Consider the following 27,845-nt stretch of genomic DNA (forward strand, 5'->3'; position numbering starts at 1 on the left):
ATCAGTAAATTCATATCACTATACTAGTGTAAATCATTCGAAAAAACATGCAAGTACACTCATCTAGACATACAATTTGAATTTAGCATCACAACAGAGCAAGATGTGCAAAAAGAAGCTTATCTTAGCAAGGTCTTAAATCTTCAATCAGCCTTTTTAAGAGAAGCTCTCTTTTGATAGGACTTGTCCACTTTTCCTTTTTCTTGAGCTTGTTGTTCTTTTCAGTCCCGCAATATTCTCTAAGACAATTTTCTAAACAATTATTAGCGATATTCACTTAAAAGTCAATGATCAATCGAGAAGACTGAGCAATAAAATTCACTTTTGTTTATTCAAGAAAAGGATATTTTATTGAATTTATCTAGAATAAATGACTTAAATAATTGTAGAAATTATAGCTTTATTTAGAATAACAAGGAATTTGAACAACATAAACAACATTGTTCATTGGAGTAGTTTATTACGTACTTTTTCAATATAGAGCACTTTAGAATTAAAGTCCATTATATTGTAAAGTATTAATATTCCATGCCATGAACTCGAAAGATAAAATTCAAGATGTTCAAAATTAATTTTCAGAAAATCCTTGATTATCAAAAATGAATTATTTGTTCACATAATTATTGATGAACAAGGATGTCAAGGCATACTGTAAGAGAAGTAACTAATTTTGACTAGTTATATCAAACAACTTTCTCTGTTAACTTCATAATATAGAAGAATATTATGACCTACCAACAGACAACAAGGGATTAATGCCTTGCTACTTGATTTCTAAGTTCAAATTCTAACCTACCATTTTATGTGTAATAAGATATTTCAACATAGGAATTCTTAAAACCTGTTCTAAATATGTAACCCTAGTTATTAGACTCAGTATCAGTATTTACTGGTTTCAACTAAACATTGATATAGAAAAATTATCAAAAATTGTGACATGTAAAAGATTTTACAACAGACATACAAATTATGTGCTATGACTATTAAACAAGTAAACATAGGTTGATCATGAAAATCCACAAGCATCAAACTAATTGAAGAATAGATTTTCATCAAGATTTATAGCATACAAACTGGCTACTTAAAGCATATATCTGTCAAAAGTTAAAGAGAGTTTTGGCATACCTAGCTTACTTACCAACTTTATGAAAGTAGATTATGCTTGATAGAGATATTTGCTTGTGTTTATGTGCTTGCTTCTTCATTCTTGAACTGAAAATTCAGTTATGCACAAGCTCTGGTGTTGTCACAGTAGTATGGAGTTTAATCCAACGGTAAGCCATAATCAACAAATTGACTTTTTGTCTATGAAAGCTGGGAACCATAACATCCAGTTGCAGTGTCTTCATTCTTAGTAGTAGAGATCGACACGTAGTTTAGATTTATTGCACGATCAAGAATTTGGTTTATTTCTAGACAGTGACAGCTCATTGTGGATTATTTCCTATCATTACTGTAAACTCCACAGTATGCATCTAGACAACCAGTTAGCTCAAACTCAGAGTCTCTAGGTTATCAATTTTCAAGAATTAATGATCCTTTAAGATAACTGAATAATTACTTTAAAGTTTATGAGTAAGAATATACTGGAGGCAAACCAAGAAGTAAGCACAAAACTTGTGGTAAATATAATCTTTGATCTACTTTAAGTTTAAATATAAATAGAGCCAATTTAGCTCTTATATCTTGAAATGTTTACACAAGCATTCATTTTAGATGAATCAAGAATTGGCATGAGTGATTTTGCAGATATATAATCAGCTAAGTCAAACATTTAAAGAAAAACATGCATAACCAGTGTTTGACTTATAAGGATTTTATCACTTAATTTATTTTCCTGAGCATCGAGAAAATAAGTGAGTTCACTCATCAATCTCATTTTATATTTAATTATTCATTGATTTTGATATGTCTTTTACAAGATTTATCAATAGTAGTGTCAAGGATTATATTATTCACATAAAAATATACAATTATTTTAGAGAAACATGTATTTTTAAAAGAGAAGAGATTTGGCTTTTGTACCTTTGAAGAAATATACCTTAGGTAAATACTGATAGAAACAGTCATATTATGCTCTAGATAACTATATTAATCTAAATAGTGCTTTCAGAAGCTAGTCCATACACTCTGCAATTCTTGAATAATTTATATCCTTAGATTAATATACATAAGCTTCTTCCCTAAGATCTTTAGTTAAGAAAGCACTGCATATTCCAGTTTGATAGATTTTGAAATTGACATGAGCTGAACAGGCATGAAAGATCTTGATTGCTTTTGTCTCTATCACCGGTGAAAATGTTATTGTCAATCTTTACTTTCTGCAGATAGTCTTCAACTAGATTGAATTTATTCCTGGAAATCATGCCATTTTCATCCTCCTTGATTCTGAGTGCCCAATTGATTTCTTTAAATGCACTATCTTCTGATCTAGGCATCATCTTTTTGACATTGTTTGTTTCAGTTTAGTTTGACACTTGTTGATTAAATACAAATCAAGTTGATTCCAGAAGAACTTCTTTCACTCTCTTGGGTTCTTCCTAAGTAAAAAGTCGATGTACAAGCATTCCTTTAAGGTGTTTCCTCTGGTTCCTTCCTTGATAGATGTGTCTTCAAAATATAAGTTGAGAATATGAATGCTTGTTAATTTTCCTTGATGAAGCAAGTTTGAAGTTGACAATGAGACATTTATGAGCAGCAAAGAGTGATAAGTGAAATATCTTGAAACTCCCTCTAAGTAAGAGGCTTCAACCTTATCAGCAGTTGATGTCACTCTAGTTTCTCTATCAATCGATAGCTCATAGATGGCTAGCTCTTTTTGATCAATGGCTATCTTTTTTGAATTGATCAATGGATCTTCCATTTTGATGTTCAACTTCTATTTCCACATATTTTAGATTAGCAGCTGACATGATGAATTCTATGAGAATATTATAACTATCAAATTGCCAATCATTCTTCTTATCATTAAATTTGAGACCATCTTCAATAATCTGATCCTTCAATTCTTGAGTCTTCTATTTATCAGGTGCATCATGGATTGACTTGATAACATTCCTTTTGACTTCCCGATTATAGACCATGTAGTTTCGTCCTACTGAGCATGTAACTGGAATTCTTCTTACAACTTTAGCTTCAATTTTGACAATGATTTCCTCTTGATTTAGGATGAAGCATCTGCAACCAAAGTCATGAAGAATTTCTTAGTTTGTCTTATTTTCAGATACTTGATTGATCAAAGATTTATTTTAAGTAGAGCATTTCTTGTAGATGGATTCATTCTAGAGATATGTATATATCTTTGATTCTCCAAGTATTGCTCTTCCTACATCTCTAAGTAATTATTTGTTCCTTTCAACTGCTCCATTCTGCAGTAGAGTCCTTGAAGCAGAGAATTTATGAGTTAATCCTTTCTTTGCACATAATTCCTAAATGTGACTGATGATGATTTCAACAGCTTCATCTCTGAAAGCCAGAAGTATTTCCAAATAAATTTTGAGATGTCATCAATGATCATAGGATAGATTATCTTCAGTTGCAGATCATGATCAAATCCAGAAGAATTCTCGTGTAAAAAATATAGGGGATTGTCAATTAATGACTCTGTCTTCTTCTTCTTGTAAATAATCCTCTTTTTCTTATCAGATTGATAAGTATCATAAGGACCATTCTTGGACACTTCCAATTCTGATAATTCTCCTTTAGAATTTCTTTTGATTGAAAGATTCGAGTAAGACAACTTCTTGTGTTCAAGCCATTTTTCATCCTTATTTGTCTTGCTGAGCAGAAAAATCATTGATTCGGCCTTTGTTGAGATGAAATCGGTTATACACATTCTCTTTCCTTTTTCCAGATAAAGGGACCTTGTTATCATTTTTGTTAATGACAACACAGGCTTCTTTATCAAAAATGACTTGAGAGCCATTATCACATAGTTGGCTGACACTTAGCAAGTTGTGCTTGAGTCCCTCCACTAGTGCTATATCATCTATGATGACATTTCCAACTGAAATCAAGCCATATCCCACAGTATGACCTTTGATGTCATCTCCAAAGGTAATACTTGGGCCAAACTTTCTCTTCAAACTTAGTGAACATGGATGGGTTTCCAGTCATGTGACATGAACAACCACTATTTATATACCAGACATTTTTCCTTTTTCCCTGCACACATCAAAACCAATTCAACCTGATTTAGGTACCCGAATTTTCTTGGATCCCGTCTTTCCATATGCCTTCCTTACTTGATGGCCATCTGATGCCCTAGGTTTATCAGGATCAAGATCCACTTTAACTTTGAGTGATAGTCTTTTAGCAATGGTGTAAGAGCCTGAATCAAATTTAGAAATTTTGAAGTGCATCTTACTGGATGATGATGCAAACATGCTATTAATACCTTGCTTATTCCACAACATACTAGATGCAGAATAATAGGAATTAGGCTGGGTTGACATGTTCTATTGTTCTGACTAAGCTTTCTTGGAGTACTTGATATGACACTTATATGTATAGAAGATCCAGACATGGAAATCATAGACATAGTTCTATAATTAGTAGATGAGTGATTAGCATTACCATAACTGACACATGCTTTTCTTGAGGCACAATTGTCAGGGGTGTAGAGACTGTGCTTGCTATTTCCTGCTTTTCCATTTCTCTGATTCTTCCTTTTGATCTACATTCAAGATTTCAATTTATCCTTCAATTTTCTGCTGGACCAATAACCTATGTTACTCTGTTTTGTTTTGCTACTTTCTCTTTTTATAGAGTTCTTTCTTACTGGTTCACTGCTTTTATCCAACATATCTTGTTTACAAGTTATGATGCTCTCGCTTAACAAGTAATCTTTATTTGTTGATTTTTCTTTCTTTAAAGTATAAAGATTATTTGTTGAGGAGAAGTCATCAGTGGAAAAATCTTGTTCATGATCCTTTTTCTCCCTTTTCCAAGCTTCTTCACCGAAAGATTCATCACTCTTAAAATTTATGAGCTTGTTTGCTACATCCCTGTATATCTTCCATTTGTCAATTAATTATTGTTTTGGATTTAATTGCCTCCTTAGAATTTCTCTTCTTTGACTTTTCCTTGAGGATATTTTTAAGTCATTATCATTGGTCATGAAAGACAAATCTAGAAATTCTTTGTTTAAGTTTGAAGTCTGGGCTTCTACCTCCTTCTTCACCATGGTTGATTAAATCAACTTCAAGATCTTTACACCTTCTATTTGTTGAAGGATTGCTATGATACCAATCGTTATTCACTTACAATCAATTTACGTTAATTTGTAGAAGTGGGGGTTGGATATAAATTAAAAAATTCAAATTAATATGTATTTAGGAGATGAAACATGAACACGGATGTTTTAAATTTTTAGGTGATTTATTTTTTGACTTGTCATCTGAGGTTTATTTGAAGAAATAATCTGTTACAATTACAAAATATAATCTCACAGCTACGGTTTACAGTATTTCACTCAGAGAAAAATATCTCTCTCAAAAGCTCTCCGATAATGTTAAACCTATTTCTTGAAGAAAACATCTGCTTTTACTTGGTTTATATAACACCAAGTTACAATGCTTGCTAGACAATGCATAACATAGTCTTCGAGGTCCAGCAAGGTTGCTTCTTCATTCTCTTTCTCGTGACGCTTGACAAATGAGGCTAAATTGTATCATGATATATTACTTCGAATATCCCTCCAATCTGTCTTGCATGAAAATGGAATATTTTTTCTTCTTCAGCAACCAAGATCACATGCAAAGTTTGTCTTAGCTTCTCATTTTCTTTTCTGAGATTCCTATCAGCGTATGTGATATGAAAGTCCTTAGTTTTGATCAATGTCACGTCACTATCAGTAGATATATATATATATATATTCTTAGCCATTGATAGTCAGTAGCTACAGAATTCCTTAGCCATTGGAAGTCTCTTACTGTGACTTTCCCTAACCATTGATAGTTATATGCTTTGCGGTTGATGGGCAGGTATAGATAGCAATTGATGTTTTTTCCTTATTTAGCAGTTGAATACTCACTTCACTTAATATGAATTACATGGAATCAAATATTTACACTTAACCACCCTATTCTAGATTATCCATAGAGTCTATATAACTTCTGAATGATAACTACATTGTTATCTGTTTACATGAGTCTCATAAGAAATGTTACATAAACCCTATCGATTGATGGGCTACTCCTTCAATGACTATCCCCTAGGATGGTTAGTCATAGAAGGTTACAAGTTGTCTTAACATAATTATGCAATGTGATTTGTTTATCATCAAGGTTTAGGCTTGATTCCTAACAAAGATTATTTAGAATTTGAAAGGATTCACTTCATCCTTCCAACTTTTCTCCATCTACTTCTTGATGCACAACATCTCTTTCACGCTCTACCCTAACTTCTTCAACAATACTGATTCTAGGAACATTTTCCAACATCAAAATTGGGGTATTCACCACATGAGTATTCCTCTCCTCCGGATCTTCAACAAAGTAATTGTCGTGAATTTCTCCACTTGATTGAGCTTGCATACTTGTCACATCTTCCTCAGGGGGGACTCCTTCCTTCATACCTCATCCTGTGAAATTCTTTACCATTCTTATAATAACAATCACGTGAGTCATACTGCGATCCTCGCATGCTACCCACTCCATTGGGTGTAGGAAACTTTATCATCAAGTGATGTATTGAAGTTATCACCCTGAAAGTCGCAACCAAGGTCTTCCCACTAGCACATTATGCACGGACTCCTGATCTAACACCTTGAATTCTACCATCTGAGTAGCAGAAAGAGCTCCTTCCCCAAATGTAACAGGCAGTCTAATCAAACCCATGACTGTTATCGCTTCTCCTGTAAAACTGTATACATATGCATCTTCGTAGCTCATATCACTGTCCAGGAATCCCAAATTCTTGTACATGTTGTAGTATAGGATGTTTGTGGAACTTTTAATGTTGAGGAAAACTCGATAGACATTCATCGACTCGATTAGCATGTTTGTCACCAGTGCATCATTGTGACGATGATGCACCTATCTCGACTCCATCTCTCTGAAAGTGATATCAGCGGATTCTCCCTTGAACATCTTTGATGGGCCTATCCTCCAAGCTATGAATATTGGTGGATGGTTGATACCTTATTTCCCTGAAATGTCTCTCCAATGCTCGATCACTATCGCCAACTAGCAGATGTCCTCCAAAGATTGGTCTAATACTCCCACTCTTTGGAATTTCACATCTGCTGGTTTCTCATCAAGGTCTACTCGCGGGGGACGCCCTTCATCTTTTCCCTTGTCATTATTTCCCTTGTGTCGCTTTACCCCTGTCAATCTATTTGTTAGGGCGAAAACACGCGTTAAAATTATACGCAAGTACACGCGTTCACAATAGAATAAGATATAAATCAGATTTGTACCCACAGAGACTCTTTTTAGTTAGCTTAAGATTATGCACCTATACAATAATGGTATGGCTACCGCTCAATGCTAAGACAATAACAAGTTGAGATATTTATAACTAAGATTAAACTAACATGCAATTAACTAAGAATAAAAGTGATTGAATTAACTATATGAGACAAACATGGGATTCTAACTTCATTAAATACTTCATTCAAAGTCAGTGTTCTTAACCTTAGCATGCAATGGTGATGACAACTAATCAGATAACACGAAACTAGTAAACGCCAACTTTCGTTGTACGAATTACCTACTACCAGACATACACAAAAGAGATAGAAGCTGAATAGACACCAATTATGTTGAGACCATATATGTCTATAGAATTTGATAACATAAAGGTTTAATGTGCAAGTTAACTATCGTGATTATATAGGGCAAGTAAGATGGTTAAAATTACCTATGAATCATGCATAATAAATACATGAACCTATGCTAGCATGGCAAGTTCTAAATCTTTATATTCACTGTCGCTTCAATAGAGATTAACACGCTATCTTATATGTTAGCTACACACATAAGAAGAATAAGCACAACCAATACTAGGATATCAATCAATCACCACACACCAAGATATCAAAACAATTAACTATAAAAATCCATAAGTAAATCCGTTAGAACCCCACGATAACGATTAGTTCATAAATGAACTCATAGTCACCATGGGTTCCAATGAAAACATGATAATAAACAAGATAAGAGTACTAGGGTTTAAAGATAAATCGAAAACAAGCATCCAAAGTTCAAATATATTGAAGAATATAAAATTCTTCTTCTCCGTAGCCATCTTGTGCTCCCCGGGTCTTCGTATTGCTCTCCATTGGCTCCTTGTTGTTAAAAACGTCATTTTATTGGTATATATAAGCCCCTAGTGGACCTGGACCCTCAAAGTCTTCAAATTCTACTAAAATCAGGATTTTGGGGCAAAAAAAGCGGGGCGACTGTGCTAAAATCAGTGCGGGCACACTGGTTTTTTTTGGCAGAAAGGAGGGGCGGCCGCGCTGGTTTTGGGGGCAGTCGCGTAAGGTTTCTGGAGTTTTCTGTTGATTCTTCTTTTGGCCGTATCTTGAGTTCTGCTCGTCAGAATTAGGCATACCAACTGCCCACTCGAAACTAACGAGATTCTATTCAACTTGAGAATGGCCTAAGCTTCCGATTCCTAGCTCTTTTCAGCATATTTCCTTGAAAAGCTCCTTTTTTCATTTAATTGATGCCTAAAATGCAATAACACAAAAACATATCGAAAATACCAATAACTTGATTCCAAAACACCAACTTAATCTTGTAATGAAGCATTCCAAGTAGATATAAAATCCACTTATCACTATTCCCCTAAATATCCAACCTTGATTAATTCATCAATCCCATCCTTCAGGTGATGACATTCATGAGTATCGTGCCTAGTAAACTCATGATATTCACAATACTTCTTCTTGTCCCTACTTTTCCATGAAGTCAAATGTTCTGGCTTCTTGAAGAGTCCCATGTCTTTGTTAACCTCAAAGATGTGATCAATAGATGCAGCCAAAAGAGTATACTTTCTCACCCTTTTTTTATAATTCGACGGCAGACTCCATTCTCTCCGTGTACTAGTAGCATTCACTCGATTGGGGCGTTTCGTCGGTACTCCAGACTTGCATAACTATCCCTTCTTTTAGGTCGCCCCTTCGGATTGCTCAAATTTTCATTCCTTTTAGTCTTAGAAAGAGATTGTTCAATTACCTTGAAGGATTTAGCATGAGCAAGCACATCAGCAAACGACGCCGGATCCTTCCCTTGTAAGTGCTTCCATTTCTGCTCCCACGTGCAACTTATCTATGAGAAATATTTTTAACATTTTATTTATTGCACCTCTCACCAAGGTAGACTCTACATTGAATCTCTTAAAGTAAGAGGTTAAACTTTCACCCTCCTTCTACTTAACATTCATCAGTGTAGTAACTGGTTGAGTATACTTCACATCGGCTTGGAATTGAGTTAGAAATAAAGTTTTCATCTGCTCCCACAATGTGATGACTCCAGGTCCGAGTTTTTGGAACCACTGTTGGGAACCTTCTCTGAAAGTAGCTGCAAGAGACGACATCTGGATAATTCAGGTACCTGATACACATCTATCTCAAGATTAGATCGTCCCAAGAACTCCACGAGATCAGAATTTTCATGGAAATGCAAGTCATTGGTTGTGTTCTGGTAGCTAGCAGGTAACCGATAATGATTCGAACATTAAGTTGTGGGGGTTGTTACTGTTGTCCCGTCTGATTACCCCCGGGTGTATTAGAGGATCTTGTTGCCCCTAGCCATGAGGATGCACCTGTGGGACATCACCGTATTGATTTTGAGCTTCCTCTTGCACATGAGGTCCTCTTTGGCTGCGTCCTCGAGCCTCTCCATTATTGTGTGGCCTTTCTTAAATTTGAGCGTCATCCCTACTATGAGGATGCACCCTAGATCCATTGCTAGTATTATTATGAGAAGCAACAAGAACAATTATATGGACCACTCCATCCCTGAGGGCGCGCCCTCGCGCCTTCCATGATAGGGCATTCTTCCCTAATGATATCTTAATCTTCCTCGACCATTTAATTGATAACCTCGTCCATAGCTTCCGATCCAACCACATGGAGGGGCATGCTCGTATTCACGTTGTCTCACCCTATCATCCCTTTAGAATATAGGGGGCATATGCGTTGTATCACGCAACCTCATTTCTCCATCATCTCCCTCCTTCAACCACTCCAGCAGTAACATCCTTAAGTCGTCATCTCCCAACTTTATACTAATCCTTCTTTTTAAAGTTGAGAAATCTCTCATTTCTTCACCTTGATTTTGAAAATTCTATGCACGATGACGCTCGTCCATCATACGTCCAGATCTATGAGGATGTGGGGTTACCTAATTTTCAATTCGAGGCCTTTCTCTGCCATCAGTATCCTCATCAACAAGATCCATAATAGGCTTAACATCATCTAAATATTCCAATCTCTGCGGAGTAATCCAAGAGTTTCCTCCATTAGCTTGATCGCGAACATCTTGGTTATTCTCCTCAATCATAGGGGCCTTCCTTGTAGCATGACTACAAAGAGGATAACGATAGCCTCTCCTCATCTTGCAACGCTCTAAGGTGTTCAATCTTGAACTAAAGCTATTCAAGGTATTACCTATATGATACAACTGCTCCAATATATCAACATTGTTGATAAGCATAAGTGGTGTTTCTCCAACATCCGGAGCTCGCGGAGGATCTACCACATTTCTGAGAACGTAGGGTTTATGCTAAGCATAGTCGCGCCCAGCATCTCCTTCAGATTCTCTATCACTTCCATCATAAGAACTTCCATCATGATTATGAGATACCTTTTCCTCCATAAGATTATGATCTTGATCAACACCCCTCCTTCTAGCGTCAATTTGTTGACGGGGAATCTAGTAACAATAAAGTTTAATGTTTCACACCGGAAACAAGATCTACGATGGTGGTTCATTGTCGGAAAAATAAGCGGTGTGTGGTGTTTGTGTGTTAATTGGTGGCTGAGATTGATTAAAGTTAGTGGTGGCCCTTTTCAGCTCTCAACTTCCAACCCCTTTCAATGTGCCTACGTTCCCTTTATATAGGGATCAGGCCTGACGTAGTTCTTAGGGAACAAAAAATCTAATGGGCTTAGACTTCTTATTTCAAGCTAGGTAGAAGTCCTTTCAGAATCCATATTCCGCTAGGTTTTGGAATGTCCAACTATGAGGCCTAACCGCGAAGGCCCAAGGCTCATTCGTAATCGTAGGACTTCACGGAGAGCGCATCTCCCTGCACAATGATAACACTCCGCTATAACTATCTCTCCTGATTTATGAATGCAGGTATAGCCACGGTTCACCTCAAATGCCGGACACGTCCCTGTCCCCTGAATGAGGATAACCCACCAGATAACAGGACGGCTGATCCTAAGCTCCTGGGTGCAAAGTGCAGGATGACTCCAAAGTTCTCTAATAAGGACACACGTTGAATATAAGAATAGAGCTCCAAAAATACACACCAATGTTGACCCCGCATCCCCAATGAGGACAACCATTTAATACAGGGGGACTTCAATCATCAAGCTAATACAGGGGGGGACTTCAATCATCAAGCATACCCTGGAGACCTTTAAGTTTTCATGGACATCCCCCTCCTTGACTGACTCAAGGAGGAAATTATTCAAAGAGTACCTATAATAAATATATTAGTGAAAATAATTTCCATTACTTTCTCCATATTTGCCTTGTCCTGAGGTTGTCCTTGCTTGTCTTGTCCCGAGGTAAGGACAAGCCCAACTATCCAAATAAATTCAAAACCATGCATCCCCCTCGACTAGGACTCGTCCTCATTCTATGGAATGCAAACATTTCTCCTTGTCTTGTAATTCAACGCTCAAGTAGCCCATATCATGTACTTTTACCAAATAAGGGTGTTACCTACCCCTATGGCGCGTCCTCCCCTTGTACATTACGGCCTAAAACCTAATCATTCATCTTTTTGCCCCAATTCGATTCTAATTGACCCGTATTTGACCTGAAATGATCAATTACCAAATTTTGGCTATGACATGTACTAACAAATAAATTATGGACATTGTGAAGTCATTATTTATATACATTGGATCCAAATATTTATGATTATATCTAACTAGAATCTAGATTATATAAGTTACAAAATATGATTATTTTAATAATTGGTTTGATTTCAGTTTTTTGGGTTCAGTTATAACCTATAAGCCGAACCTAAAATTTGAAGACAATTCAGTTTTTAACATTTTAAGTTGGATTCCGATCGGTTTCACACGATCATTTCTTATCGATTTAAATTTAAATTTCCTTTCGATTTTCGTTCCGTCTTAAGAGCATCTCCAATAGGGGTTTCCAAGGAGGTTGTCAAGCTTATGTGGCATGGCACCCTTGGTTGCCTACCTATTGGAGTTGGGAGGTTGCCAAAAGGTTGCCTACCAAGGTTGCCAAAATTTGGCAACCCCTTGGCAACTTCCTAAATTAGCAAAAAGTTATAAAAACATCTAAAGTGTATATTACTCAACCCACTTTTATATTGAACTAAATATAAAATTAATATAGAGGGACCACATGGGCAACCTTTAAAGTTCCTTAACTATTAGAGCAAAATTTTAATAAATGTTACCAAGAGTGACATGGATGTGAGAGAAAATTAAAAAATAATATATTTAATGATTTGTTATGCTTTGACAACTTTGTTAGCAACCTCTATTGGAGATTCTCTAAGAACATCACGGGTTACTAAAAAGAATGTCAAAGTGTCATATGGTATAATTTGGTATAAAACTCTTGTTGACTATTCATTGGGGACTTAGGGGTTCCAAACAAAATAGCCAATTTTTGACATATTTTGGCACCCTCCCAAAATAAAAACACAGTGTTATATATTCTAATAAAAACGTACTACTCTAATAGCCTAATACGGGAGTACAGTTTCTAAGCGAAGGCAAGCTCAACTATCTATTTCATATCATCCATGTCTTACATATTTATTTTCAATTATACCTGTATATCAATAATTTGACAACTTTGAGAGTTAATTATTGTAGTAAATTCTGATAAAAAAATGTGTCAAAAGTACAATTGAAGAAAGAGACATAATAATATATTTATATTATTGATGAGCTGATAATACCCAAATTTTTGGATTTGGATCTGGATCTGGATCTTATTTTTAGACATAAAAAAAATTGGATCTGGATTTGGATCTTAGCTATATACCAAACCGATACCTGATCTGAAACCCAAAATCCGTTCCAAATTTGATCCGAACCTGAAACCCGAAATAAAATCCGATAGCATATTCTTATCGTACATAATTTTGTAACAATAATACATGATTTATGTACATCAAATATTTAAATCTAATATTTATAATCGGGACGTTGGATAATCATCGATAATTAAATTTATTATATTTGACGCTAATATTGAATTATCTAATTATGTAGAGTTCTATTTTCTTTAGTTAAACAAACACATGCGTACGATTGAGTCAAACTCTTAACCTACAATTAACTACATTGACCCGTATTTGACCCGAAATGATCCCATTACCAAATTTTAGCTATGACATTTACTAAAAATAAATTAAGGACATTGGGAAGTGATTATTTATATACATTGGAACCAAAAATTTATGATTATATCTAAATAGAATCTAGATTATATAAGTTACAAAATATGATTATTTTAATATCAGATTGATTTCAGTTTTTGGGTTCAGTTATAACCTATAAGCCGAACCTAATATTTGATGAAAGTTCAGTTTTAACATTTCAAGTTGGATTCTGATCGGTTTCACGCGATCGTTTCTTACTGATTTAAATTTAAATTTTGTTTCAATTTTCATTTTTTCCTAAAAACATCATGGGTTAGTAAAAAGAGAGTCAAAGTGTCATATGGTATGATTTGGTATAACACTCTTGTTGACTATTCATTGGGGACTGAGGGGTGCCAAACTGTTAGGTAATGAATACAACACAGGGGGGTGAACATGTTTTGGATATTTTTAAGGCTTTTTAGATGTTTGTTGCTTGGTTAACAAAGCAGATTTGAAATGCAGTAATATTATATTAACTGAAATAAAATAGTGCACACAATATTTTAAAACTCAATTAATTTAATATTAAAATCAAGCTAGTATTTTGTACAAATCCTGGGTTCTTTGTAAGTAAAGAACTCAGCTTCTTTCTTGAGAGAGTTACAAGAAAACTAGATCTGTTTTATACATTTTAAAAGCAAAGGACCGGTGTTTACTTTATAGATTTGTAAACACAGGTTTACACAGCATGCAATAAGATGTACTAAACCCTACTTTATGTTATCTCTAGTACTTTCCCTTTCTGGCTTATTGTATCTTTGCAAATCCTATAAATCTGTGACTTTCCTTTATCACTTAATCTTGGCCTTTGATCTTGCACTATTCAAGCTGCTTTTGTAGACTTTTCAATCTAACTGATTAGATCATTTGTTGATTGATAATATTGAATTATTTAACTTGTCTGCATTATGTACTTGAGCTTCATATCAAGATCTCCAGTTTGATTTATAGAGAACTGACATCTCAATAAGTATAATGGCTTATCGAGATCTCTGAGTTCTCTATAAGTATCATTGACTTGTCGAGGTTTCTGAGTTCTCTATAAGTGAACTTGGCTTGTCGAGGTCTCCAAATTTCTGCATGTGGAATTGATTTGTCGATATCTATGAGATCTCTATAAGCATATTGACTTACCGGTATCTCTATGATCTCTAATGAGGAAATTGACTTGTCGATATCTCCAATCTTCATATCTTTATTTTGATTGTCGATATCTCTGAGTTCGCTAATACATAAATGTCTTGTCGATATCTCAGAGATCTCTATATACATTTTGACTTGTAGATATCTCTGAGATCTCTAATGATAATTTGACGTGTCGATATCTCCAATATTTATGTCTTCATTTGGCTTTTCGATATCTCTGAGACTTCTCTACAAGCTGCTTTGGACTTCTCGATAAGTCATTCTGGAGTTCTTGAATGATTTCTCTATATGACTTGATCTATGACTTGTAGATATCTTGAATTAGTACATTTTTCCCAAAACAGATTTATTCAACTCCAAGCTTCTTTACAATTTCTCTGAGGCGTGATCTTATTGATTTTCTTCCAGAGTTTATTCTTAGGCTTGAGACTGTTTACAGAAAAATAATCCAGTCTAATATTTAACATTTTAACAGACTCAAGTAATACAGTACAAAATACAAATTTAGATTATCATACAACTAATTCTTAGGGTTGTCAATTTGACTTAGTCTTATTATGATACAGGCATGTCTTGCACAACAATCTCCCCCAATTTATGAGAAGATTGCTTATCACAAATTCATGCCTGGTAACAAGACTAACCCCAATTTATAATGAAACAATATAAAAAATTACATAAAATTGACAGAAGTACAACTTTTATACATTAAGTGATTACATGAGTTTGATAAGTACATTTATTACATAATTTCTCATAGCATGTTTCTTGTCTAATGAGGTCTTTCAAGTCTACAAGTACTTATAGTTCTTCTATAATTTGTGTCCCACTTAGATCTTCCAAAAGCTTGAGCCAATCATCTAATGAATAACTATTCAAGAAACTAACTCTGACTCTTGAGAATCTGCCAACTTTAATGTTCAGAAAATGTCCATCCTTATAAATTATGCTCATCCTTTTTGTCTTGAGTTCTTCAAATCTTTGCTCAAACATTTCTATCTCTTCAATATATTTTCTTTCCCTCTCCTCTCTTTCAGCCTTTTCTTTTGCTCTTATTTATTCCCTTACTATCAACCATACAGCCAATACAGGCCTGCATGCCATTGTACTAGTATCCTTATCCTTCAGTAAGCTAATTACCCTTTTAATTTCTATAGGATCCATATAAATAGATTCTTACTTTCCTCAACGATACAACCCAAATTTTGACCATTTTTTCAGCTAATTGTTGAAAGTAGTCATCATCTGTGATGCACCAATTTAGAGGTAGAAAATCATTTTGATTGAAACAGTTCCAGATAGCCCTATCAGTAACTTGCAGTTTCTTTGGTTTTCTTCCAACAGATTTGTAGTGAACTTTGATTGGTGGGTTGACAGAAGGTAGGTTTGAGATTTTCTTTAGAGAAGTTTGGATGGAAGTGATTGGTATATTTAGTATGGTGTTTGCAGTGTGTTTGTACAAAAATTTAGGCTTATGATAAGTGGATTTTATATTTACTTGGAATGCTTCATTACAAGCTTAAGTTGGTGTTTTGAACTCAAGTTATTGGTATTTTTGATGTGTTATTGTGTTTTTGCATTACAGGCATTAGTTGGATGATTAAATGAGCTTTTCAAGGAAATATACTGAAAAGAGGTCAGATTCTGAAGTCAAGACCATTCTCATATTGAAGAGCATCTCGATAGCTTCACGTGGACTATTGAATCGCCAAATTATGACAAACGGAGCTCAAGTTACAGCAAAAAAAAGAAATTGAAGTCAAGTGCAGAGAAGCCGCGCGCTCGCCCCAGACTTGGGGCGCTCGCGCCATTTTGACAGAGAACGTGTGCCCACACGGGATGTGGGGCGGTTGCGCCAGGTGCATGTGCCAGAATCCTGATTTGACTTGAAATCAAAGAATTTGAGAGCCCAGGTCGTCCATATTTATCTAATAAATCTATGCCTCTAAGTTCACAATCCTATTGTGATAACTTAGTTAAGTCAAACCCAATAGTCAAATGTATCAATATACTTCAACACATCTCCCACGATAGATAGGAGTACTTCGCTTTGGCGAACCCACTCCTGGTCGATCTAGGGGTTAACGTATTGGACTCATTGGAAGGCATCTGATCAACTTAATATTAACTTTAGGGTTTTGTTAATTTTAAAATGATCATGATCACATCATAAAGAGATTCCCAATTTTTCCTTGAATAAAATACTTCAAATCAATATTCTTCAATGGTTTGATTTCCAGGTAGTGAGGGAGTCACAACGGTCTCGCTTAAAACCCACAACCTTACAAGTTCAAAGAACTCGCTTTTGACAAAATCGCCCCATGTCAGAAATAAAGAAAATTTTTATTTTATTCCATGTTTCATAAACACGAGAATCTCATAATCGTTTGTTCATTTTAAAATCTCGAGTCGTTACAGATTTTATCTTGTTTAGAATGCATTGCATGGGTGTCATATCTAATACATACATCCTCAATCTAATTAAACATGCATCTTTATAAACTACTCTACACATACATTCATCATATGCTCATATATATGTAAAGTGCAATAAATAAACGTGGTTTGTTATGGCTTTATCCTATGTGATCTTCATCAAGCTAATGACAAAGATCTAGGTCAATCTAAGGTGAAAAATAAATACAGGCTAACTATTACATGTCTTCTTTCTTGTATTGCTTCCTTGGATGGCCTCCATGTGAGATTACCCTTCCTTGATCTTCAAATCTTCATGTCTTCATGTACATTACACGAATGAAAAATAAAAACTAATCTAATGTACTTACAATATGAACTCGAGTTACATTCGAGATTTAATAATTACAAGATCAAGCGACATGCAAGCCGTATTTAAAAAAACCAAAACCATTAACCTAAGGTCATAAGCCATAACCATCCACCATGCTCAATTAACACATAAGAACATGTTAAAACACATAATATGATCTTAACATATCATACCCATCATGATCTAATCATAAAAACCAAATATAGCAAAAATCAGAAAATTCGAAATTAAATCTGATAACATTAAATCGCAGATTACAGGGTCTAAACGACGTCAAACGTCTTATAGATCAGTCGATAATAGCTTTAGCTATCTGTTTTGCTCAGACACTCGATTCCATATGAAATAGCATATTCGTTCGCCAAAATCGGACAACAGACCCAGATTTCAGCAAATCCGCTGCATCCGATTCAGAATCGTATCAAATACGATTCTTATAATAAGAACAGACACAAAACATGTATATATCAGTATATATACAGATTATATAATCATCATATGATTATACAACTCTAATGAATATCATATATTCAAAACATATATATACATACGCATATATATATACATAACAACATGTAAAACATACAAAATCGCATACATAACAGTCATGGAATATTATATACATGTTATCATCATAAAACCGGTAAACACATAAACGAATTAAACACTTTTCGCAAGTAGCTCTGATGCCATTGAAGGGTTTCGAGCACATAAACGCAACGGAAACAGTAATTAAAAACGTAAAAAACAGAATTTTCGAAACCCGTCGCAGGATCCATGCTAAAAATATATATTTAATTCGTAGATCAGATTGTTTACCTTAAGAAGCTTTACCAATTGGTTGACTAATGGAGACCCAAAGCTTGTTCAATCACCACGCATCCCGCTCTCATGATCTATGCTCTATCGGTATCCACATGAATGCTTGAACTCAAGGATTGGATGTGTACTAGCACACACTCGTTTCTTCTTACTCTCTCCCTCTTCTCTCTTGTGGCTAGGGTTTTAGCAAAAGTCCTTTTTCATCCAAAAATCAGCCACACGAGAGATATTATATAGAGAGTAGAAAAATAAATTATAACTCTTAACTAATTATGAGTTATTATTAATTCGAAAATCCTATTTATATTATAATTAAGTCTCACTTAATTATTTAACAAATAAATTTCATAATTAATATTAGTAAATTCGAATATCAATATTTATCTAATTAATTAAGTCATACTTAATTAATATTATAATTAATTCGAATTACTTTAATATAATTTAAATCCAATTTAAATTAAATAATCCTTCAAGCATTCTTAGTGTGTGACCCTATAGGTTATTATTACGTTGGCAACAAATTTTAAATCTAATTTAAAATCGTAAACAATGAGCGGCATCTAGTAATACATCATTGCTACCCAAGTAATAATAATTGAATCGGTGATCGATTAAACCTTTTGTGAATAATGTACAATGTAATATAATCCATTTAACCAAATATTATAGATTAAACTAGAGGCATGTAATGTGTCATCCTCATCATAGTTTAATCCAAGTTCCCTTGATCAATGAGTAGAGTATCATATCAAATTAACATTTGAGTGTGGCCACGCATTTCATAGTCTATCTCACACAAGAGGCCAATAATATCACTCCTAAAATAGGAGGGTTAAATCTCATCTAGATCATTCATATTTCTCATATGATTCATAATATACCCAATGTCCACTTTTATCATTACCCGGTCAAGGATAACTTTAATGTAATCAATGTATATTAATTCTCGTATAGAAATATAATGACTTCAGGTTTAAGGACCATTACATCATTATCACTGTGAGAATTACTTATGACACAACAGACATGTAGAATCTCACATTGGGTCTGTCCAGCACCATGTACATATACATCTGCCTGTGTTTTTGACTTTAGTATCACTATACTTATGATCAATGAGATGTGATCATCAGTCAACAAACACACCAGTCTTAATGCATTATTATTGTCCCTTAATAATAATACTCGACTAGGGACCTTTAGGAATATTGATACTATTCTCATAATCTCATTTCTAAGTCACGTACTTAGAGATATATAATTGCATATTATATTCCAAGGACATTTATTAATCTAACATTTATATCGCAGTAAATTAAGAATTAATAAATTATAAATTGAATAATCGATAGAACATAAACATTAATAATCCTAATGTCTTAAACTAAAACATCATAGTGTTGTCTCTAGGGCACAAACACTAACAAATTCGTGGGTAATTTTAACCATCTTATTCACCCTATGTAATCACGATAGATAACTTGCTCTTAAACCATTATGTTCTAAGCATAATTGGTGTCTATTCAACTTCTATCTTAATTGTGGATGTTTGATAGTAGGGTATACGTATAACGAAAGTTAGCATATACTAGTTTCGTGTTATCTGATTAGTTGTCATCACCCTCACATGCTAGGGTAAAAGAAATAAATTTTGAATGAAGTATTTAATGAAGTTAGAATCCCATGTTTATTCACATATAAGTAATTCAATCTTAATTTTCTTAGTTAATTCTATTTAGTATAATCTCGTAGTTAAATCAAAACTCAATTTGTTATGTGTCTTAGCATTGACCGATAACCATACATTGTTGCATAAGTGCATAATCTGAACTTAACCTAAACCAGTCCCTGTGGGAACAAAGTTGACTTATATCTTATACTACTTATGATCGCGTACGCTTGCGTGTATTTTCGTGTTTGAATTACAGCGAATAAGTTTTTGGCGCCGTTGTCGGGGAATTCAGTGTTAAATTTAGTTTTTGTGCTTGACCTCAGTGGTCGTTGAAGTTCATTGACCCGAATATTTTACTTACTTGTTTGCTTTATTTGTGTTTCGGGTACTCTAGAAAGCGTGTATGCGAACACGTTCTCAATCTCGTATGGAAACACTAGAAGTAGTTGAAGAAGTTTTTGAGGAAGTTGAGAAAGTTGAAGAAGAAGCAATCATTAAAATGGGAGAACCAACAGCGAATGCGAAAGCTTTGATGGATTATTCTTAACCGAAGATCAATGAAATTCAGTCTAGCGTTGTCAGACCAGCCATTGCAGCTAATACCTTTGAAATCAAGTCTAGCACGATTCAAATGGTGCAGAATTCAGTCCAGTTTTAGGGTTCTCCAACGGAAGATCCCAACATGCACATTAGAGATTTCATCGAGATCTGCGACACTTTCAAGTTCAATAATGTTTCTGAAGATGCTGTGAAGCTGAGACTTTGCCCATTCTCTCTGAGGGATAAATCTAAGTGTTGGTTGTATTCTTTACCACCAGGTTCTATCACTACTTGGGAGGATCTTGCTCAGAAGTTTCTTACTAAATTCTTCCCTATGGCGAAGACAGCTGCAATCAGGAACGCTCTTACTCAATTTGCGTAGCAATCAGGAGAATCTTTGTGTGAGGCTTAGGAGTGTTACAAGGAGATGATTAGGAAGTGTCCTCATCATGGCATGCCTGATTGGATGATTATCAATTGCTTGTATAATGGTTTGGGAGCACAGTCAAGATCCATGCTCGATGCAGCATCAGGTGGAGCCTTATGTGCTAAGAGCTATGATGAAGCTTATGAGCTAATTCAATTGATGGCTACTAATGAATATCAGAACCCAACTCAGAGACTACATCAAGGCAAGGTAGCAGGAATTCTAGAGCTGAATACAGCTATGGCTATAGCTGCTCAGCTAAAGGCATTAACGATGAAAGTTGATTCTTTGGCTAACTATGGAGTTAATCAGATCACAAGTGTCTGTGAGCTTTGTGCAGGTGCACATAAAATGGAGTAATATGCTATATCTAGTGAATCAGCTGAGTTCGTGAACAACTTTCAGAGGTCGCAGCAACCAGTTCCTGCCACTTATCATCCTAACAATTGCAATCATCCTAACTTCAGTTGGAGCAACAATCAGAATACAGTAGAACAACCTTAACAGCAGTTTGAAGCAAAGCAGTTCAACCCTCCTGGGTTTTAACAACAGTATGCACCAAGACAACAACTCCAACTTCAACAACAATCGCATGGAATTGCAGGTCAATCTACTAATGAAAAATCTGAATTGGAGGAGTTGAGGTTTATGTGTAAAAGCCAAGCAGTTTCTATCAAGACTCTAGAGAACCAAATAGGGAAAATTGCAAATGCTTTGTTGAACCGTCAACCAGGAACTCTTCCTAGTGACACCAAAGCTAATCCAGGAAAGAGGGAAGTCAAGGAGCAGTTGAAGGCAATCACATTAAGGTCTTGAAAGGTCACAAGCCCCCAAATTCAGCAAGATGAAGATTCTGAAGATTCCATTCAGAATGCAGGTGCATCTGCACCTTTGCCAATTCCATAAAATGAGATTGTAGCTGAAAAAGTTGTGCAAAAGGATGCCGAGGTGGAACTGAAGAAGAAAGATTTTGAAATCAATCCTTTTGAGGGTAATACAGGGGATAAAAATGTCTACCCACCTCCTAAAATACTTCAGAAGTAGAAGTTCGATAAGCAATTTGCCAAGTTTTTGGAGGTTTTTAAGAAGTTGTACATTAACATACCTTTTGCTGAAGCTCTAGAACAGATCCCGAGCTATGCTAAGTTCGTGAAGGGTATTCTATCTCGGCAGCTAAAACTTGAGGAGTTGGAAACCGTTGCTCTAACGGAAGAGTGCAGTGATGTGCTGTAACAGAAACTACCTCCTAAGCTTAAAGATCCAGAAAGCTTCACGATACCTTGCACCACTGGCAATCTGCCATTCGTCAAGTGTTTGTGTGACTTGGGAGCTAGCATCAATCTGATGCCCTTGTCCATTTTCAAGAAACTTGGACTTTCTAATCCAAAACTTGTGAACATGTCTTTGCAACTGGCTGACCGTACCATCACTTATCCGCGAGGAGTAGTGGAGGATTTATTGGTTAAGGTGGATAAGCTCATCTTCCCTGCTGATTTCGTCATTCTAGACTTTGAGGAGCAAAAAAAGATTCCCGTTATCTTGGGAAGACCATTCTTAGCTACGGGCCGAACTCTAATCGATGTGCAAAAGGGTGAACTTACCATGAGAGTTCAAGGTCAGGATGTCACGTTCAATGTCTTCAATGCAATGAAATTCTCCACTGATGAAGAGGAGTGCTTTAAAGTAGAGTTGGTTGACTCCGTAGTGACTTTAGAGCTTGATCACTTGCTAAGGACTGACGCCTTAGAAAGAGCCTTGGGGGGGATTTTGATAGTGAAGATGAAGAAGAGGAAGAGCAAATGCAGTATTTGAATGCATTTCCATGGAAGAGGAAGTTGGATTTGCCGTTCAAGTCTCTTGGATTGGAAGAGCTGAAAAATTCTCCAAAGCGTCTAAAGCCATCTATTGAAGAAGATCCTACACTTGAGCTCAAACCACTACCTGATCACTTTATGTATGCATTTTTAGGCGATACATCTACTTTGCCTATTATTTTACATCTGACCTTTCAGAATGTGATGAAAATAAGCTCTTGAGAATTCGGAGAGAGTGTAAATCAACAATTGAATGGACAATAGCAGATATCAAGGGAATCGACCTTTCTTATTGTATGAATAAAATTCTGCTTGAGTAAGGAAGTAAGCCAACTGTTGAGCAACAAAGGAGGCTAAATCCAATCATGAAGGAGGTTGTGAAGAAAGAAATTCTTAAATGGATAGATACAGGAATCATTTATCCTATATCTGACAGTTCATGGGTGAGCCTGGGGCAGTGTATGTCTAAGAAATGAGGCATTACCATTGTAGCTAATGAGAAAAATGAGCTCATCCCTACTCGGACAGTCACAGGATGGAGAGTTTGCATGGATTATCGAATCTGAATAAAGCCACTAGGAAGGATCACTTCCCGCTTCCATTCATTGATCAGATGCTTGACAGGTTGGCTGGTCATGAGTACTATTGTCTTCTGGATGAATATTTGGGATATAATCAGATTTACATTGCTCTAGAAGATCAATAAAAAACCATGTTTACTTGTCTATTTGGCACTTTTGCGTTTTGTCGAGTCTCTTTCAGACTTTGTGGTGCATCTGCTACGTTTCAGAGATGCATGATGATTGGCACTAATGTGGAGGTATTCATGGATGACTTTTCCGTGTTCGGGACTTCTTATGACGAATGCTTGCACAATCTTGGGTTGGTGCTGAAAAGATGTGTTGAGACCAATCTAATGCTCAATTGGGAAAAATATCACTTCATGGTGCAACAGGGTATCATTCTTGGGCACAACGTATCTAGCAATGGTCTTGAGGTGGATAAGGCCAAGGTGGGGGTCATTGAAAATCTTCCTCCGCCAATCTCAGTTAAAGAAGTCCGCAGTTTTCTTGGTTATGCAGGTTTTAATCGGCGATTCATCAAAGATTTCTCCAAAATCTCTAAGCTTTTGTCCAATTTGCTGGAAAAAAGTGTTTGTAACAGTCAAAATCCGGGGTCAAGATTTGGTGTCACGAAACAACCTTTACATAAAATAAAAGAATATTCAATTAACCCCTTGAATCCGGATCGTTTACAGGTTATGGTTTGAAACCAGAATCTAACCTTCTACGATTCACAACAACTACAATACAAGTGTAAATACCCTTGTACTAATGCTCTTGTCATATTCTTCTAACAACTTCAACCTCTCGCAGCGGAAATTTCTCTAACTTCTGATGTCTATCAAAGCTATTCACTTTTATCCTTATCTGTTTCTGGAAGAAATAAGAATTTACAAAGCAAGAGTGAGCCAAAAATGCCCAACAAGTATATAATTTGAGTTTCAAGTATTAATACCAAAGGAAAATTTTCGGACAAAATCTTTAAACAATTTTAAACAATTCTATTTATTTGAGTGAGTTGAGCGAATAAACGTTGGCTGTCACCAGCCTCTAACTATACATCCAAAAGTTACAAGTGATTCCCAAATTCTTCTCCAGAATCAGGGTTTTGTCCGGTTTTTGGAATCATAAAACTTTCGAGAAAGAATGTCGTTAATGGCGATCAACAACAAATTAGACTGGACACTAGTTCGCATCTATATCCTGCTGATCATTCAGGATACAGTGCAGATCTATACTTACCTGTATAGATCCAGTCGGGTCCCCACGCACTACGACCCATCTCAAGGCACCGGTCATGTCCTGGTCCTAAGGATTAAGTAAAACTTAATCCCACACATCATTATCATCCATCCCGTGGAGTATTTTGATGTCAAATCATTTTGAATTCAAAACAGCCAAATTCAGGGTTCGCAAATAACCCGAAAGAACGGGTATTTGCTCAAGAGAGCAATCGAATTATAGGAACAATAATGAAAAGAACTTGCATAATCAGAGTAATAGCAGCGAAATGTAAAACATTTAACTATTCTGAACTTAGAATAGGAGCGAAGAAGTAATTGCATTATTTTAAAAGAAAGTTCAGGAATACTTGCCTCGATAAGCTTTAATCGCTATTAGTGGTTGACTTTGGTTCGACTTGAATGTTCGGCTTTATCGTCCAAACACTATCCCATTCTGGATACGATCCCAACACTCAGGCTCTTTGATTGGAACTTCGTTGATCTCGACGTCTAATCACTAGATTATTCCTAGTCCGATGTCGATACTCGTGTTTTCCGCCTAATACCTACAGGGTCAAAATACCCTAACTCAGATAATCGCTTAAGCTTAACATCAAATTGCTATCACTTCTACCCATACGGTTTCATATCCCGTCTCGTATTTATAAGTATTATTGAAATACACACAGCAATCATGGTTTGCACCCTCAAAACTCAGTTCGGTATTTATTTTCAGAAAATATATATACTTGTCATTTTGAAAATAGTAGGGCAATTGATCGTTTATAAAATGTCTTGTCTCAACACGCAATTAGGTTTCATAAAATTCAATTACATATCCTTGTTCGACATCTCCGATAATTATAAGGTACATTCCCGTATTTTCGGAATTAATTTCCCGAAAATCGGGCAGCGTTTCCTTTGTTTATCGGCCTACCCGTCGAATTAGTTCGACGTCAAGCACAATCAACAATCACAATCATCCAATTCATAACTAAATTCATCAATCCCAATCACGAATTCAATTATTAACTATTATTATTCGTTTTGGTTTCGAAATTTATTGCATAACTAATTTAATTTATTTATAATTTATAATTTGGGACTCAGAATTAATTCATCACGGTCCACCGTCGACTCGCCAAAGCTCATCGTCGACGGCGGTAAAATTCGTCGACACCCGATAAATTTCGGGTTTCCATACGAGCTTCACCGATTAATTTAATTTCCCGTACACAATTAATTCACATCACAAATATGTCTCATATACTATCTGCAGAAAAGAAAATAAATAAACAAAATTCAATCAGAACAGCCGAACCAAGTAATAGGAACAACACACGCGCATCACAGTCACACGCGCCATCCACCATTGCCGCCGCACCTCGCCGGATTCCGGGAGGCGGCAACAAAAACAAAGCACAGAGTAACCAAACACACACACGTTTACACACACACGCTTACACACACACGCACATACCTAACACACACGACGGCAAAAGAGAACAGTGGCGATAGTCGCCGGGAAACACAGAAACACGGCGGCGAGCGGAGGAACAGGGGAACCACATGGAGAAAAGAAGGGAATAACAGGGCATGATTGAGAGAAAGAGATGAATTCGAGGGAGAGATGACAGAGGAGAGGAAAGAGATCGATGGGAGAGATAAGGAGGAGAGATGATAGAGAGAGTCGGTTGGAAGAGAGGAAAGGCAGGGGAAAATAAAATAAAAATATGAACTGATATAACTGAATCTGTATCTGCTCTTTATCTGAATTCAAGACCGTAATTAACAATTTAACGAACCAATTACGGGTAAATAAAATCCGGAAAATTTATCAAAACAAATTTAAAATTTCCAAAATAATTAGAACTAATTATCATAAAAATTTATAATTTTAAAAAAAATTATTTTTGAAATGCGCATTCAGACCCGTATTTTAAAATTTGACAATTACACGTGTATTTAAATGAAAGCCAGAAAATTTCGAAAATAATTTTAAAATTCTTGAAATATTCCAAACTGAATAAAATAAAATTTTCATGATTTTTGAAGCATTCTGGAATTAAATACTGATTTTACAATTAAATGCAATCAGAAAATCATTTAGAGATAAATAATCAATAAAATATTAATTTTTAAATTTTATAAACTCCTAAAAATAATAAATAAAATTATAATGCAACAAAAATAATTTTAGAAATAATTTTAGCATTTATAAGAATAAATATGCAATAAAATCATTTTAAGAACAAGATAATGCCATAGAGTTCAATAATTAATTATACAAATAAGGTTCGTATCTAACAATTACCCAAAATTAACAATGGGGTAACACACAGCTAACAGACCCATCACATATTCTATTTATTTAATAATTCGATAATTACATTTACAGATCGGATCCGAAAATAGGTTACTTAGCCGCTAAGTAACTATGTAACGATACAGTTTTAATACCAGATTTGGATAATTATCAAAACAGGGCCTCTTATAAAACATTTTATATAAAAATAAAGTAACATTATCCCGTCTTTCGCGAATCCGGGTTTTATCGGTCTATAAAAAGGATTAGCGTATCGAAAATTTCACACCGGGACTCGTACATGTCAAACCGTACCCCGGATCGAAAAAGTCAAAACATGAAAAGTGTTCAGAATTATCAGATTAGGTTAGGGAGGAGTTTTTGGAAGAGTTTCGGGTTGTAAAAATGCAAAAACGGTTGAAGTGGGACGATTTCTAATTCTAAAAAGTAATTTTGTAATTATGTAAAAATAATCATTATTAATTTTATAAATTCTTATAAAATCATACAATGATTCAACAATTAACAGAAAAATACCAAAATTATGTAGATTTAATTCTGGATAATTAGAAATTAAAATATCTAAATTTTATCAGAAATAAACATCCAAATATTATTATCCATCATCAAATAATTTACCAAAATCCCCATAAAAATTACATAATAATTATTTATTGATAAAAATAATTACATAATATTTTCCAAACGTTACATCCTTCCCCCTTAAAAGGATTATGTCCTCAGAATCATGCTAAGGAACAGACCATGATACTTCTTGGGTATCTTACTTAAAAATTTCTCAGAACTTGTCAGTTTAACCATTACTCAACGGTTTTCTATCGATATCAATTCTATCAGTTGTTCATGCAACTTGATTCACACCTCCATTTTATACATATGGAGCTAAATTACTTTTATCTGTTATATGCATATAAACGTC

The 27,845-nt window shown here is 35.2% G+C and overlaps 1 non-coding gene across 1 annotated transcript; it reads right to left on the reverse strand.

The window, feature by feature from the left end:
• Positions 1 to 20,922: 20,922 nt before the first annotated feature.
• On the reverse strand, positions 20,923 to 21,029 carry LOC141710074 (small nucleolar RNA R71). The gene has a single exon (XR_012570614.1). It is a non-coding gene; the product is annotated as a small nucleolar RNA R71 (small nucleolar RNA).
• Positions 21,030 to 27,845: the final 6,816 nt, after the last annotated feature.

The sequence above is a fragment of the Apium graveolens genome, chromosome 2 (assembly GCF_009905375.1).
Source record: "Apium graveolens cultivar Ventura chromosome 2, ASM990537v1, whole genome shotgun sequence".
Taxonomy (NCBI): domain Eukaryota; kingdom Viridiplantae; phylum Streptophyta; class Magnoliopsida; order Apiales; family Apiaceae; genus Apium; species Apium graveolens.